The following is an 18,838-nucleotide window of genomic DNA, read 5'->3' on the forward strand; positions in this document are numbered from 1 at the left end:
AATTCCCAAACTCAAGTGAGAATGAAAAAAGATTCCAAAGAAAAATCCAACATACGATGCGAGTTCTTTGGTCATTTTCCAACCTTCAAGTGCGTGCTGGCCGATTAAAGAGGAGAAGGTTCATGACAAAGATTGTGTGACACTTCAACTGTTAAATAAATGTGCATGGAAAGCCCATGTTGGCGTTTGAATTACAATAAGCACAACACAACATGGATTACCCAAGTATTGTGCTTATGCAGCTTGACATTCAAAGCAAACAGCGTTAAGGTGGCTGGAGGGAAATGGTCACCAAAAAAAAATAATTTTAAAAATGAAAATGCAAACTACTTTGTGTGTTCCGTGAATGAGCTGCGCCAAGCGAGCAAATGATGTGAACTGCTTGAGAATATTGAGAAACAACAGCAATGGCAGTCATTAATGAATGCCGATTGCACTAGGGATTCGACGATGAATTCAACCTGATCCTTGCGTCGTGACTGAGGTGCTGCAGTTGTACGTGCCAATGATGCAGTGCCCCTGCACATAAGGGCAGGAATTTACAATTTGTTCAGAATGCCGACGATAACTTACTGACTCTTTGGCAAAGACACCGGTGGTATGCGATGATGGGTCGCCCTGTATGAGAAACACCAGGGTGGCGGTTTATTGCTGGGCGGACATTTGAACGGATGCAAGGCGGCTCTCGCGTGCGAGAACACGCATCTCCATGTCGGCTATCCTGCCAGCCCAGAAGCATTGTGATAGCCTTGCATTCGAGAAGTTCTTACAAAGCAAAAAGTAAGAAATTCCCGATGAGCAAACACTCCTACTGGGCCGAGAGAACTTTTTATTGTGAAGCAGAACTCAAGTGGAATTATCAAGGTCAGGAATCCCTGTTTCTGAAAACATAGTGTTTCATGAAACAGCTCACATATAGATTAGTGGATTTACCCCAGGTTCTAAAAAAATAGAAATAAAAAATAAAAAAAAGTTTTAACATTAAACACCAATCTCCACAGCAAACACCAACTGTCAGCTTTTTTTATTTCTTTTTTTAGTCTACAACAGTAAATGAAACGTTTACTACAAGAAGGTTGAACACAAATACAAGATATTTTGCCTTCAGGAATTGCTTCTGCAGCACATTTCTGAGCAAAATGAGAAAAATGTTCCAGGAACGGAAAAATGCACATTGGTTCACTTACGATACAAGCCTTCACCACAGGTGCTTGCCGAATGGGTGATGCAACCGCACCGAATGGCCAAAAAGAAAAACGTCTTCAATTTCAGCGAGCACAGTACTCCAGAAACTGGAACGGCACTCGGGAGAGCGCGTACATCCGCCAGGCTGAACAGCTTGCATTTTGTTTGCCACCGATAGGTCCGACCCGAACCAGGACCTGAACCTGAACCTGAACCAAAATCGAATCGGCTTGTTCTAGTCACCGAACCAACTCATCCAACAGGTTTAGTCACAACTCGTCCAAAACCTTTCAACCCTTTGAACTCTGGTGGCCGTTATACCAGCCACTATTCAAACCTCCGTATACTTGAGTGGTCAGATTTTTCTCCAGGGAGCCCAGGGTGGGGGAGCCAAAAGTCCAAGGAGCTCAGGCTTCAAAGGGTTAAATATCTTGCTATATATATATATATATATATATATATATATATATATATATATATATATATATATATATATATATATATATATATATATATATATATATATATATATATATATATATATCATTCTTGGTCCCATCTCTCGGATGGTGAAGAATCACTAAAAATTCCTGAATCCGAATGCCGATCTTCACCAAAATCGAATCAATTCGGCCTCGTCACACATGCGACGCGTCCACCAAGTTCCATCCAAATGTGGAGATATCTTTTTGAGATATCCTGCTTACAGACTGACAGACAAACAGGTGAAAGGAAAACCCAATCAGGTAAGGAAAGAGCACTCAATGCCGAGTCTCGCCAGGGTATACAGATTACAACAGATCTGATAATTTAACTATTTAATTTTTGTATTAAAGTAGATGTGCGTGTGCTTACGGACAAGACGCACACGCACACGCTCGTTTTACCTGGATCTTATAAAAAGCAGGTTGCTGCGTTGGCTTGTTTAGCATTTCCCTCCGAACCAAAGTTCAAATCTCAAATCTCACGTACGTAGCTATTTGATTTGTCCAACTACGAACTAATGTCTCCGCAATTCATGTCAAAGAGCACCAATGTCAACCGATGTCGTTGCCCTGCATGAGATTTATATACAATCTCTTCCATAAATCTGAGGGTGATGTTTAAATAAATCAAAATAAATAAATACATAGAAAGGCAGAAAGTAAGAAAAAGAAAATTCTTCGAATCAAATCCTGATTTAAGACGACTTGGAGCCATTGTGGAAAGGGGAAAGGGGAGAGGGGAGAGGGGATGGGGATCAGAGGAATTTATTTGATATTTCCATTTATATACAGGATGTCAATAATTTAATTTGTGGTTTTATTCCAAATATGTAAAAAATAAATAAATAAAAGGCCTCAAGGAATGTAAATGGGGAGTGGAGGCTGTAATTTAATCCATAATTGAATCCAGGTTCTGAAACAGGGGAGGGGATGGTTAATTTGGCAAACTGTGAACAGGTAGTCAATAATAGCATGATCATGGGATATCACCATGGCGACAGAATATAACAAGGTACCTGTACCTTGCCGAATAATCACAAATCAATTTCAAACAAACGAGGGGTTCACCCAAATTGTGCAACAACGTTTCAAGCATCAACAATGAACAACAAAACGATGCAACGGGAAAATATTTTTTATCTTCATATTTTTATAAAACAGTTTCACATTAATTTGCACACACGAAACCAATCAACAACAACGATGAGGGTTGGAGGAGGAGGAGGAGCGGAAATAAGAGGGACAAGGGGAGGAGGAGAATGAGGATGAGGGAAAGAATGAGGGAGGGGAGGAGAATGAGGATGAAAATGACGGTGAGTAGAGAACAAGGAGGATGAGAATGAGGAAGAGGAGGAGAATGCAGATGATGGTGAGAACGAGGATAAGAACGAGGGTGAGAATGCGGATGAGGGAAAGAATGAGGAGGGGGGAGGGGAGAATGAGGAGGGAGGAGAGGAGAATGAGGATGAAAATGAGGGTGCGCAGAGAACAAGGAGGATGAGAATGAGGAAGAAAATGAGGATGAGGAGCATAATGAGAATGAGGGAGAGGGGAATGCAGATGATGGTGAGAACGAGGGTAAGAACGAGGATGAGAATGCGGATGAGGGGAGGATGAGAATGCGGATGAGGGGAGGTGGAGAATGAGGAAGGGGAGGTGGAGAATGAGGAAGGGGAGGTGGAGAATGAGGAAGGGGAGGTGGAGAATGAGGAAGGGGAGGAGAATGAGGGTGAGGAGGAGAATGAGGGTGAGGAGGAGAATGAGGGTGAGGATGAAAATGAGGGTGAGGAGGAGAATGAAGGTGAGGGGAGAATGAGGGTGAGGGGAGAATGAGGGTGAGGAGGAGAATGATAAAAAGGATGATGAGGAGAAGCATGAGAAGGATGAGGACGATGATGAGGGGAATGAAGAAATGGAGAATGAGGAGGATGAGAAGGGTCATTTACCAGAATCTCTGTAAAATATGTCGGTGAGATGTTCAGATTTAAAATTTAAATCCTTTGCATTCATTTCCTTACCAAAGAGGGTTTTTTTTTCACGTTTTAAAAGAAGAAAGTTTTGACAAGAGAACGAGCACCCGGGCCCAACAAGTTTTTGAGCGCCATTCGCGCCAAAAAGCCGATCACAACGACGACATTAAATTGCCCAATGAAGCATCAACAACAAAGCAAAACGATCACTTCCACACACGCTGTTAATGGCATTAACAACACGCTTGGACTACCTTTGTGCGGCGGGCGCTTTGTCTGGGCGAAGGTAAAACGTTCCCGTTAAATGATTAATGCGCCGCAATTTACAATGGTGACACGTGTTTTTAATGGAGTGTGCATTGGCACGGCGCTCGGCAGGACACACAGCGGTGTCTTGTGGAGATAAGGCATGAGGGTGCTGACAAACAGCGCTCATTGTGGTGAGCATCACGCCTCGAGGCCCGTCACCCCCTCCCCTCGAAATCTCCTCCTCCCATCCACACTGCTCGCTCCCCAGACAGGGAGGCAACGAGAGCTAAAAATAGCAACAGCAGCACCGGATGACGCAGCGTCGCAGAAATAGCGCTGCACACCGAGGCAGCCAATCACAGCGCGCCCACCCGGGAGGTCGGCTGCGAGTAAAATTAAAGCCGCTTGTCAGCGCTCGCTCTCAGACCGCTCCAAAAGCTGGATTTTTCTCAAGTCAAGTGCACATAATGGTTTTCTTTTCACATGCATTTCGTTGCTGTGGAAACCACCGTCTTTCCGTTCAACACGTATTGCAACACAGAAACTTGTGCAAAAGCTGAGGAGGCCGAAATCTCGTCAGGCACGATGATCATTTGATCAATGAACACGCAGGCCCGGCCCATGCGCTGTGCCTCAAACGGCTTGGGGAAAATCTCCATCAGACTGTTGCCGTGCATTATGCATGCAGAACACGTCCCCGTCATCACCCTTCCTGTACAAATTGGCAATGTTTGTCCCCTCCAGGCTGAAAACGTGATGTGCCTCGTGAACCGCCGACGATCGTCCGCCACGTCCCACAGACAATTGGACGAGACCTGTTGGCTCCTGCATTTGACTTTCGATGAACGTTCTGTTCTACAACAAGGGCGATCTACTCATCACATGCAAGCAAAAAATGTTGAAATTTTACCACAACTCGACACCCCTCACATCCCAAATGGACCCTCAACCCACTGCAACATGAAGCCACACAGTCCACCCCCTCATGGTCCTTCAAATTCCCGTTTGTTTGTTTTTCTTCCTCAATAACCCACGACTGACAGACTGACAGACTGACATTTTACTCCTCCTCCAGTTCCCTTCCTTATAGTGCAGAATTCCCCTTCAACACGATGAGTTGCACGACTACTCCACTATTGCTTTAACGGACACAATTATTCCCACCTTCTTGTGGGAATGGCGAACTGATTTGGTAGATTCCCACTTTTCACAAATGCCAGCAGAAGAAACGCCCATTTAACAGCAATCCACGTGACAGCACACTTCACCCAACCTGTGACACACCAGGATGATAGTTTGTAGCTGGGTCAGGATTCGAACCAAGCGAGATGAGCTTATGGGTGAGTGTGCATAGCTCGAGGCCATCCTGCCAGCTTCCAGCCCAGCACTTCCAATTGATTCGAACATTCAAATTCAGTTTCCCGATCCGACGTACCAATCCGTTAGAGTGTTGGTCAGCATGGCGTTGGCTGAAAGGTTAAGGTAACTGCCTTGAGATATTTGGGTCTGGAGTTCGAGCCCGTCATGCCATTAACTAACAGCAAGTGGGTTGACTCAGCTTGTCATCCTTCCAAGGTTGGCAAGATGAGTACCAGCTACTGAAAGCAGGGGACACTGCATCAGTGGCACAGCCATGCTCCCAGCAATGATGAAACCAGAAGCCATAGGCAACATATGAAATAAAAACAACAACAGAGTATTGGATCTGCCAAAGCAGATTCATGGCCAAGGGTCATGCTGGGCGGTTTGCCATCCCTCTCCCAGCAGCAGTTAATGTACGAATTTGGAATTTGTTCATCGTGCCAGCAATAGCCCCATACTTTTCCCCAAAGGATACTGTGGGATCTTTAACGTCCACCAATGCCGACAAACGGGACACCAAGTTTAACGTCCATCCGAGGGACGGCACACACATTGAGAATGCACAAACACCAGAATGACAGTTTATAGCTGGGTCAGGATTCAAACCAGGTGAGATTAACTTGGAGGCGATGGTACGTTCCTCGATGCCATCCTCTCAAAACTCAAGTTTATATTGGTAAAATGAAACAAATTGGTTCGGTTAGTTAGCTCGATCACAATCCCAACCCTGAAACGCAAGTGCACGCATGTTAAAACAATTTTATTTAAAAGCATTTATAAAAACTTTCCGACGATGAGGATCAATGAAAAAAAATCCTGGCATTCCATCAAGGTAAGAAAGGTGATTAATTAGTGAAGGATGCATCATTATGATTCGCTTTGGTCAGGCCAATGGATTTATGAGACACTCTTTGTAACAAAGTCAAACATCTGTCATTGAAATTGGAATGCAGAGGGTGATGAAATCTGCAGGAAATAGAACTTTCAAAATTATGGACTTTGCATTTACGAGCGATCTATAGCCATACAAAACAGCCTCCCAGGTATTCAAATACAGGACCTCTCCCCAGGCATCCCCCAACCTCACACCCACCACACCTCCCCAAACAAGCTGAAAGAACATTTTGATTCTTCATTTTATAACCATAAGTGGAGCCTGGTGTTGGCGCAGTGGTTAGGGCAGCGGCTTGGGATCCAAAAGGTCCTGAGTTCAAACCCCGTTGGGCCACTGAATTAATACACCAGGGGGTTGACTCAACCTGTCATCCTTCCGAGGTCGGCGAAATGAGTGCCAGTGTACTGGTCCCGGTGTATGCCCCGGTTAGAATAGGTGTACCATATCCCTGTGTGTCGTAAGAGGCGACCAGGGTTGGCGTCAGGAAGGGCATCCGGCCATAAAACATGCCTCAAGAAAAAAAGCCAAACCCCTGCACAGCAGGGAAAAATGGCTGTAAAAACGGTCATTTTATTTCATAAGCATAAGTACGCATCCAAACCTTAGAATATATTTGAATCGAAGTTAAAGAAGCAATGTCCTTGAAGGCAGCATGGAGGAATCTTGCCAGAAACCACAATAGCAAGGTAGGTTGAAAACAAGTTCTGACCAGACAAAGGAATTCATTTATTTTTAAGCTTTCATGGTTTTGGCTTTTTGTTTTTGTCACAATGCCATAAAGTAGGGAATCATTTTTGAAACAAACAAATATATTATATAAAACCAAACCATGATACCAAATAGTTTAGCTTGATGAAGTTACGAGACATTTTTATCCGTCACTTCGATGACCAATTTAATCAAAAGAACTTACAAACATTCTGCTCTATTCATTATATTTTTCCCCAAGTTCATGTTCCATCTGCTTGGAAGTCATCTCATCACCTTCGTCAACCATCCTTACTACTTATATATTGGCATGAGCAAAACTCACTTCTGCTTCGCTGTGAAGCTCAGTGTTGGATACTTTGGTTTGAATAGCTGCTTAAAATGAGTGGAATTGAACATTTTGAAAATTTCAAATTATTCCCAGATTTCAAAGATTATTTGTAATACCAGATACCACTGGGTGGCGCAACACGATGCACATTTACACAGAGAATTGGGGTCTTCACCCCACCTTGAACACGCTCCCCCAAATATGCCACCCAGACACAGAAACCATACATGAGGTCCCCTTAAGTAACATACAAAATTTGGTTGGATTTTGCTCAGTCGTTTTTTTGGTTTTTGAAGCATATATAAATAAAAACATACAAATACAGAAACAAACAAGAGTGCAAAGAACACATTACACCAAGCTGTCTCAAGAACCAAGGACATGGGTGGGCTCTGCAAACGGCAAATTTAATTGGTCGAGATGAATTAATATGGCGTAATATTTTGTCCAAGTACTGCGAAACGGAAGGTTTTTGAAAGTGCTGAAAAGGCGATTTTGTGTTGTGCAGTGTCCAAACATAAAATTAAATTAAAATTAAAGGAAGATTTCAAACGTTGTAGGAAACAAAACAATGTGGAAGTTTACTGCCGGTGATGCAACAAGGTGGTCTTTTAACACCCCCCCCCCACCTTATTTAACACGCTACATTAGGCCTTCATGCCTCTTGTTTGTGTCCTTTATAAACATCCTTAAAACAGTAAGTTTCCTGTTTGGAATGATTTTCAATTTTGACTGCCAGACAGGCAGACAAGTAACTATTAAGAGACAGAGTTTTAAAAAAAACAAAAACTATTAACTCACTCCTCTCTGCACATGTGCAATTGGAACAAATTCAGAGCAAAAGTGCTGCTAAACCACTGGGGATGTTTTCTGATTAGTGTTCAAAATATAACATTCAATTTAAATCAAGTTTTTCCTCAATCACAAACTGATGTTTTAAGACAGACAGACAGAGACAGACAGACAGACAGACAGTGAACCAATTGCTTAACCCCACTTTTTTCTTTGTGAGTACAGAATAACAAATATATAAACAAGCAAATATACAAATGCACTTTTATGGAATAGATGACTGTTTTATTCCAAGCTATTTTTAATTCTAATAAAAAGCAATTAAATATCGTGGTGTGCTTATCAAAACAATAGTGAAAATAAAAAAATGCATTGGTAGGAGAAAAGGAAAGAAACGTTTCGGGAAATGCTCCAAATCAAAAATGTCGTGGCAGTGGGGAAGCAGCCAAGATATATGCAGAGTAATCGTTTCATGTTATCAGGATGACATTTCCAGCCATCCTATTATGAGTGCATGAATAACCTTTGGGATTAAATGCAAGCAAAGCAGAATGAAACTCAGCAATAAGGAAATAAATTCTGAAGAATAAATAAAGAAGGGGAAGAGCATCATATCGAGACCGAGTAGGTGCTTTGCAATTGCAGGGGGCTGGTAGGAGAGCCAAGGCCTGAGAAGTGTGCACGTTAGCTTGTGAGCTCTCTCGCCTCAATTTGAATGGCGACCCAGGTATAAATTGCCATCCTGTTGTTTTACATGCAGGGCAAGGCATCAATGTGTGCACCGTCCGGCGGAAGTACGTGAAGCCAGAGGACCGGTCTGCCAACGTCGGTCTTTGATGGGTGTTCAAGAACCCATGGGTTGTCTTTTAGCAAGATGAGACGAGCTTTTGCCGACACCCTGAAGAAATCACAAATGATTGCACCTTTTGTCGAGTGTCCTGCATTGGAGTGGCGACATCCATGATTGGTTTCAGCTGAGTAACATTTTCCAAGTACTTGTGATACCCCCCTGGAGCTCTGTTCAAGGGTATGGGCCCCCATTTATTATTATTATTATTATTATTATTATTATTTGTCATTGCAAGGCAAATAATTCAAGTTACAAATTGCATCAACTTTCACACACCTGATATGAGATCTTTAACACCAAGCGTTATTTATAAAATTATTCATGAGAAAGGCACTTGGACCTTTTGCAGTTTGAATTACTCTTCTTATTTAATGGCCATAATTATCCTCACATTATTGGTGGGTTCACCGGGGAAGGGGGAGGGGGGAGGGGAGCTTCACCAAGTCTTTCACGAACCGGCTGACCAGGTCTGATGTTCGACTCAGGTTATGCCAGAAATTTGGAATTTGTTAAGGGTGCCAGCGATAGCTTGCATGCTCTTCACAAAAGACGCCACGAGATATTTAATATCCACCAATAATGCGGGCAGACGTGCCTCTAGTTTAAAGTCCATTGGAGGGACAGCACACACATCAATGAATCACCCTGCCTGTGAAACACCGGGATGACAGTTTATAGCTGGGTCGGGATTCAAACCCAGGCAAGACAGCTTAGAGGCAAGTGTGCTTATGTCAAGGCCATCCTGCCAGCCCCTTTTAGCAAACAAACTATTCAGTGTAAATGGTGCTATTTTTGGATTCAGAGAGGGGGTGCTACATCCAACACAGTGTGGTTTTATCACCACATTCAACATTGAACAAGTATATATACACACATCAAAAGTGTACCTTAAATATTAGCTTTGCAACATTCCAAAAGCAAACTACCAACAGGTTTTCACAGATAACCTCATTTTAAACACGATAACACTGAAAGTATATTGATCAGAGTCTTGTATTTTCCAAGCAACCTCCACTTCTGCTGGACTTTGCAGATATTAAAAAGGCCATGTCACCTTCATACTGTTGTTCATCTCCAAATCAAAATAACAGATCACATTAAATGACACTCGGGATGAGGGAACAACAACATGGCACAAAATCTATGCACCGCCTGTTTTGCACTCCATCTCATTGTTGAAGGATTCTTGAAAACAAAAGATGAAAACTTAACTGCCCTTCAGGGGACTAAAGAAATGCTCATATTTTGGCAGTGAAGAAAATAATTACACAACTCTGACACGAATGCACGCATACACCGATAACCATCAAAAAAAACTTCCAAAAACATCTGCAAGTGTACAGAAGAAGAATGAATTTCTCCTTTCTGCATCTCCTACAAATCCACATCCACACCCAGCAAAAACATTTCTGAACAAAAGGTTGCACATGGAGGTTCCAGAAGTGGCGAAAAGGGAGGGTGAAGTCTGACTATCAGCAAAAAACAGATTTCCCTTTTCCACAGATCGACAAAAAAAAACAGGTGCAACACAAGGGGAAAGTCAAGGGGAAGGATGGGGGGAAGGATGGGGGGGGAGGGTTGGTGCTGTGGAGGAGGAAGGTGAGAGGTGGGGTGACTTGTCGTGCAAGAAAAATTGCAAAGCTTCACAAATCCTCTGCACAATAACAGACAGATCCGAGACAATCAAAACGAGGCAAAATAAATATCAAAAGAACTAAAAAAGAAAAGAAAAAAAGGAACATGTTTGATGAGGTTTGCACTCATCTATTCATATGAAAAAAACAACAAAAAAAATGACATGAAACAAATGAACAACATAACAGAAAAGCAATTACAAAATATCCAGCGACGCTGCAACATGTAGATCACATCAATATTTTGCAACAACGCAATTGCCTGGAAAAATAGTCCGTCATTGCAATGTTTGTCAAATGTTACTCAATTAACAACTATTAATGGAGATAAGGACACCACCAAAGCACAAACAAGTGGTGTCCCATACCAAATAAATTCATACGAATCAAGTTTGTGAAGCAAAAGCCAAAATAATTTTTGGCAGGATTGTAAGTAAAACGGAGGAAAACTACATTAACTCAACAGCCTTTTTAGGCACTGCGGTCTTTCGGAACCTCTCTGGGTCGAACCGAGAAGGCCTTACCCTCGTTTATCAGCTGCAAGCAGGCGGCCACGACTGCAGCACCGGCGCAATTGCTATCCGTCCCCTCCCAAAGACGGAAAGCCAAGGAATGCCCGGTCGCCCAGATTGCCTTCTAGGTGACCTGGCTGTACATTTTACAAGCACAGACTTAGAAATGGAATTTTAAAGGTTGAACTGGCACAAAAGGGAACATATACAGCAAAAGAGAACTAAACTTTAAACTTTGTGGAATATGTATCATTTTAATATTATATATTTATATTGTTTTGCATCACAAGTTTAATGGCAATACTGTACACCGAAGATTGTGAATGGCTTTTTCAGACTGATAAAATGGGGATGTCACTCAATCCCCTTCCATCTTCGGTGAAAGAAAAAAGTCAAAAAAAATCTAATCTACCCTATCAGTTTGCATTCATTGATTGGGCAAGGAAAGCCCAGCCTATCACGGTGAAGCAGCCCTGGTCACAGCTGCAAACTGCACACCATGATAGGCAGAACACAGCAGGAGCAACAAAAAAACACTCCCCAACATCAAACTATCCACAGCCCTTGGCGGTACCATTAACAACCAAATGGAGTGTTTTGCGGGAAACGCAACTGCTCACAATTTTCCCCGAAGAGGGGGAAAGAGGAAAGTGAGAAGAGCATAATTGTACCTTCTGATACCATGAGAGCATCCGACCTTGAGCTGACAGGATTCAAATTACAATACATACGTGATTTATAACTGAAAGACTTACACGTGCACATGTACATATACACGTTGGGTAAATTGGGGGGGGGGGTGGACATTCAAAAAAGGTGACGATTCACACTCGTAATGGTCTGAACATGCCAAAAAGGTCTGGCAAGTGCGCATAAAAAACACACACACACACACACACACACACACACACACACACACACACACACACACTACATTTTTTGGTATGCTTGGGCTTTTTTGTTACATTGTGGAGGCTCATGGAGGAGCGAAACACAGAATGGATTAGTATGTAACAGCACAAAAACAACAGGAGAAAGAGGGGGCACGTGCACCAACGGTAAGGTTGATGGACAAAACGGAGGCGGACTTAAATAAATAAGTTAGGATTTAAGGCCATCCAAATGTTCGAGGTATAAAAAGCTTCAATGTAACATGACGTACACGAAGGACAAGACACACACACACACACACACACACACACACACACACACACACACACACACACACACACACACACACACACACACACACACACACACACACACACACACACACACACACACACACACACACACACACACACACACACACTTAAAGGCCATTTTCCCTGCTAAAGCGGGGGTTAGCCTTGCGGGCCCCATGACAATCTTCTCCACTTTACCCTGTTTTCTGCATCTCCCCTTCTTAATCCCCTTGCCCACATTTCCTCTTCCACCACATTTAGCCAAGTTTTTCTCGGTCTTCCCCGTCCTCTCCTTCCGACTACACTCATTTCCAACACTCCTCTCACCCAGTCACTTTCATCCTTCCTCAACACATGACCCAACCATCTCAACCTGTTTCTCTTCACAACCTCCATCACAGACTCTATTCCCATCATCTTCCGCAAGTCATCATTTGTCTTCCTCTCTCTCAATGATACTCCACACATCCACCGAACCATTTGCATTTCCACCCTTTCCAGCCTCTGTTGCTGCTCCATTTTCAGTATCCATGTCTCACTCCCATAAATCATCGTACTCCTCACACATGAAGCATACACCTTTCCCTTCAGCTTCAACGACACTCCCCTCTTTGTCAGCACGCCACTCAGTTCCCGAAACTTCTTCCATGCACATCTCACTCTAGCAACCGTTGAAGAGTCTGATCCACCTTCTCCATTCAGCATGTCTCCGAGATAGCAAAATGTTTTCACCCCTTCCAGCTTCACACCATCTCCAAGATCCAACTCAACAATTCCTTCATCTGCTGCTCCCTCGATGCACACCTTACACTTGAATGTAGCTGCCACACTGGTTAATGACCCTCTCACCCCACTACATTTTCGATGAACCCATTCAGCACACATTGTACACTGAATGGAGTTCACTCCAACACCCTTCCTGCACACAGCACACGGCCACTTCCCAGTCCTTTCCACCTCACCACATGCTTGACCACTTGCCATCACCTTCGTCTTTCCGATATTCACCTTCAAACCTTTTACCTCCATACATTCCTTCCACTTGTTCATCTTCTCCTTCAGTCCATCCATACTCTCTGCAATCAACACCAGATCATCTGCATACAGCAGCTCCCACGGTAAACCCTCCTTTACCCTCCGAGCCAGCACCTCCATCACAACTACAAATAGAAGTGGACTTAGTACCGACCCCTGGTGCACTCCTACCCTCACCTCAAACTCACCACTGTTCCCATCCTTCGTCCTTACAGCTGTGCGTGCTCTCTCGTACATGGCCATCACTACTCTGATCAACCATTCCTCCACTCCTAACTTCCTCAATGCCCATGTCATAACTTCACGTGGAACCCTATCAAATGCTTTCTCCAGATCAACAAACCCAAAAAACAACTTCGTCCTCTTCTCCATGTACTTCTCCTGCAACTGCCTTACAATAAAAATTGCATCTGTCGTTCCTCTTCCTGGCATAAATCCAAACTGCATTTCATCAATCTTTACCTTCTTCCTTATCCTCTTCTCCAACACTCTTTCCAATACCTTCATTCCATGCTCCAATAACTTTATTGCTCTATAGGAGCCACAGTCCAGAGGGTCACCTTTCCCCTTGTACAGAGGGACGAGGGTACTCAGTTCCCAATCCACTGGAATGCGGCCTTCTTTCACCACCAGATTACAGATCTGTCATTCTCTTCACACCCCAACTTCCCGCTGCCTTCAACATATCTCCCACAACTCCCGTCGGCCCTCCTGCTTTTCTACTCTTCATTGCTCTTATAGCTTCCTCAACTTCCTTCTCAGTTATCTTCTCTGCTGGTCCTAAAACTGGGTTACTCTCGATGTTTCTATCCCATTCATTTTCTACATTCAACAGCCTTTCCATATATCTCTTCCATCTTCCTTTAATTCCATCTGAATCCACAACAATTTGTCCCACTTCATCCTTCAAGCAACTCACCCCCATCACATCAAATCTCTCTCGCTATCTGCTTTGCAATCCTGAATACCGCTCTCTTACCCTCCTCCGAATCCAAGCGTTCTCCAAACATTTTCCTATGGGCCTCCTGCGCCTTTGCAACCTCTTTCTTTGCAGCCTTCTTGGCTTCCTTACAACTTTCATGTGCAGCCTCTTCTTCCACCGTATCCTTTGCCTTTTTCCATTCCTTGAACTTCTTCCTCTTCTCTTCAATCATCTTTCCAACTTCATCACCCCCACCACCATGTTTCCGAGTGCCTCGGTGGTCCTTTTGTCCATCCACATCTCACCAACGGCTCCCAATAGACTATCTTTCATTGACATCCAACCACTTTCAAGCTCAACCACATCATCTTCAACCATACTCAGCCTCTCTCTTAATGCTTCCTTCACTGTCGCCTCTTTCAACCTCCACACCTTCATCCTCGGTTGGTAATTCACCCGCGGAATTCTCCGCGCACCTTTCACCCTTATATCGCAGACAACCAGGTGTTGCTGCGAAACAGTCTCCTCCCCTGGGATCACCTTTGTGTCCTGGAGGTTTCCCCTATCTCGCTGACTTACCATCAGGTAGTCAATGGTTGTCGCCCACCCACCTGACGTGTATGTAATAAGCTTATTATTCGCTTTCTGGAATTGAGTATTACAGAGCAACAAATCAGCTCCATCAGCAAACTCCAAGATCCTTTCACCTTCTCCATTTCTCACACCATATCCATAACCCCCCATGGACTCCCTCAAAACCGTCTGGACTCCTTCCCACATGTCCATTCAAGTCTCCTCCAACCACAACAACTTCCTCATCTTTCACATTTTCCATCAACTTCTCCATCGCACACCAGAACATGTTCTTCTCTTCATCGCTTCGACCGACCTGCGGGGCATATCCCGAGATGACGTTCACCAAGAGATTTCCGATCACAATTCTCACCATCATCAACCTTTCACTCACTCTCGTCACACTCACTACACTATCTACAAACTCCTCAGAAAACATTACACCAACACCATGCACGCCTTCTGGGCACCCTTGCCACATAAACTTGTACTTCTGCCCCTGCCTTCCCTTCACCATTCTCACACCACTTCCCTTCCACCGTGTCTCCTGCACACAACATCTGTCCACTCTTCTTCTGACCAATGTTTCAACCACTTCTCCAGATCTCCCTGTCATTGTCCCTACATTCCATGTACCAAACCTCAGAAACCGATCTCCACGTGGGGCATCAGACGATTGGTCATCATAAATGGAAAAATTTCCTCCCTTGCTTCGATTGGGTTCCCCACCTTGAGTTTTAATGAGAGGGGGTGAGGACCCCCACGGGGTACTTCGGGCTGTACCCTGCCCATCAGTTGTGCTCATCATGGTTTCCTTTTGAGGCGATGTTTTTTTTATGGCCGGATGCCCTTCCTGACGCCAACCCTTTTAGTCGCCTTTTACGACACGCAGGGATACGGTGTACCTATTCTGACCGGGGTACATACAGGGTAAGGACAAAAGACACGAGCATATATTAATTGAACTTTCACAATGCTTGCTAATGTCGCATTGGCATTGTTTCTGCACCCATTAATGAATCGAGATAAGCAGAACATGAAATGAAGGAATAGATTTGCGTTGGATTGCTTGGCATCATGTCTGAGCAAAGATCTTACGATTCTGGGTTCTAGGTTCAAATCTCAACTCAAAGTGCCGTTTTGCCGATTACCTATTGAACAAAAAGAAGATTCATTTTGTGCTTTGTCAAGCAAGTTCTCAAAATGCCGTGCTGAATTAAATTGAGGACCAATCACTGTCGGTCTAATGAATGCAGAAATGCAACACACTGAAGTCTCCTAAGATGCATTTTGATTGCGTTTGAATGGCCAGTAGTTCCTGCCAGGCAGGTTGCTTATGCTTTAAACGATCACGAGTTGCCACCGGCAGAACTTTTGGCTACTTGAAGGGCCAAGGAGAAACCAAACGAGACAAGAGGCCTTTGCCAACATACATTTTTGGAAAAAAAATCTGAGCTCATACAAGAGTTCGTGGAAGACCTTAGATATGGATAAGAAAATCATGATGAACATGAATAGTCTGCGGTGCGAGCATTCGGAGTAATCGCATATGCAAGGCCATAGTCAAGCTGTGTTCTGATGAGTCTTTGCAGCATAAGTGAGGATAAATCAGACGTACCCAAGCTGTGCACTGTATTTGAAGCTGCGTCAAGAATTGAAATTGCAAGGACGAAATAAATTAGCAGCATTTTGATGCCGGGAAAATATGGAAAAAAAAAAAAAATAAATGAAGCAATGCAAAAACAATTCAAATATCCCAATTAATAGACAAGAATATTTTTATGGCACATTCAACTATTTTGAGACTTTCGAGGGGGGGGGAGGGAACAAACAGGAGTTGGCTTTTTAAACTCGGACAACTCTGTAAAAACATCTCGCAATATTCAGAGATGAGGCGAGGGTTTGAAATAGTTGAGTGTATAATATTGAACACTTAATTCCTCATGTGTTAACTGCTCTCAAAGTGCATGTGCGAAGTATTGACACATGCATGACATCAGTTCTCAGACGAAGCAAATTTCGCCACTGACTACATAAACGTTAAGCTGTCCTTGGCTGGCCTCATCATCTTGTTTAGTTGATTCTTCTTTGCCAAATTGGGCAACATAAACATGCATCTGCTGTTGTCCAGCATTCCATCTAAGTACTATCTCCTGAAGCCCGACAAATGATTCACCACAACGTGTGAAGCAGCGTTACGCCTTCAGTACCATGACAGGTGGATTGGACGGAGCACGGAATTTCATCGACTGCGATTGGTCCCCACTCCTTGGTATTCCAATGGTTCTTACATTTTGATATAAAGTTAAACTTTATCGACCCACACAGTCCCGACCACAAATCAACAGAAGCAATTCCAGCATCGAAAGCAGTGTTTTACAAATGATCCAAAATTGTTTTGCAGGTCAATGCCATGATGAAGAACATCAGCTGAAAAAGCCTTCACTGGTTGCATTTCCCATTACAATCAATTTTTTTTAATCCAAATGCTCATTGCAGCATCTATGAAAAATTCTCCACATAACTTCATCCAACATGATGTAAAACACATTCCAACATCTGAGTGACTGCAGTTACCTTGTCACTGAAGGTGGATGGAGGTGGTTTTCACCCCTGTCTGTCTGAGCAGAATATGTCAAAAAAATTTGGACAGATTCCGACCAAACTTGGTGGACAGATTGGGTGTGCGCCAAGGACTAATTGATTCGATTTTGGTGAAGATCCAAATCAGCATCCAGATACAATAATTTTAAGTGATTTTTCACCATTGAGAGATAGGGCCAAAAACGATTATATAGCATGATATCTCAAAAACGTTTTGGATGGGTGAATTAGTTAGGTGACAAGAACAAGCCGATAAACTTTTGTCAAAGGTCCGGATGCAGATCTAGCCCATCAGTGGGATACAAGAAACTGTTCCAGCCCGGTGGAGGTATGCGCTCTCGCAAGTGTCATTATAGTGTTTTTTATTAAATACATCATCTTTGAACAGTTAAATTCATCTTTCATTGCTTTGTGGAATTAGAAATACAACAAAGTGCTCAACTTTGCTTTGTGTACTCCACTCAATCATGATCTTCCTTTGCTTTGGTGATGTGTCCTTTAATTTTCTCTGAAGTATCGAGGGGGGCGTTGTTAAAACTGACATTCACAGGCGGGAGCATCACTGCTGCATGTTCACTGAAAGATCATTATTTAGTGATTATCAAGTACATGATGAAATGCGAACGGCACTGTGGAGTGCATACTCCGCCAGGCTCAAGAGTTTATTGTTTTGTACCCCACTGATGGGTCGGATCTGCATCAAGACTTTAACCAAAAACAAATCGGCTTGTTTACATAACCGAACTAACTCATCCACCAAGTTTTGTCATAACTCGTCCACAACTTTTTGAATCATGATATATACTATATATATATATATATATATATATATATATATATATATATATATATATATATATATATATATATATATATATATATATATATATATATATATATATATATATATATATATATATATATATATATATATATATATATATATATATATATATATATATATATATATATATATATATATATATATATATATATATATATATATATATATATATATATATATATATATATATATATATATATATATATATATATATATATATATATACATATATATATATATATATATATATATATATATATATATATATATATATATATATATATATATATATATATATATATATATATATATATATATATATATATATATATATATATATATATATATATATATATATATATATATATATATATATATATATATATATATATATATATATATATATATATATATATATATATATATATATATATATATATATATATATATATATATATATATATATATATATATATATATATATATATATATATATATATATATATATATATATATATATATATATATATATATATATATATATATATATATATATATATATATATATATATATATATATATATATATATATATATATATATATATATATATATATATATATATATATATATATATATATATATATATATATATATATATATATATATATATATATATATATATATATATATATATATATATA

The 18,838-nt window shown here is 41.6% G+C and overlaps 1 protein-coding gene across 10 annotated transcripts in view; it reads right to left on the minus strand.

The window, feature by feature from the left end:
* Positions 1-18,838, minus strand: part of LOC147021846 (histone deacetylase 4-like) — a 291,321-nt gene that overhangs the window by 212,543 nt on the left and 59,940 nt on the right. Inside the window, exon 1 of one of the 10 annotated variants that reach the window (XM_085892255.1) lies at positions 10,986-11,110. The exons of the other annotated variants lie outside the window; for them this stretch is intronic. The gene's annotated coding sequence lies outside the window, so the exon portion shown is untranslated. Of the gene's footprint in view, positions 1-10,985; positions 11,111-18,838 lie in introns of those variants that run through there. 10 annotated transcript variants of the gene reach the window in all.

Source organism: Eptatretus burgeri, chromosome 8 (genome assembly GCF_056783735.1).
Source record: "Eptatretus burgeri isolate ZD-2024b chromosome 8, Ebu_testis_v1, whole genome shotgun sequence".
Taxonomy (NCBI): Eukaryota; Metazoa; Chordata; class Myxini; order Myxiniformes; family Myxinidae; genus Eptatretus; species Eptatretus burgeri.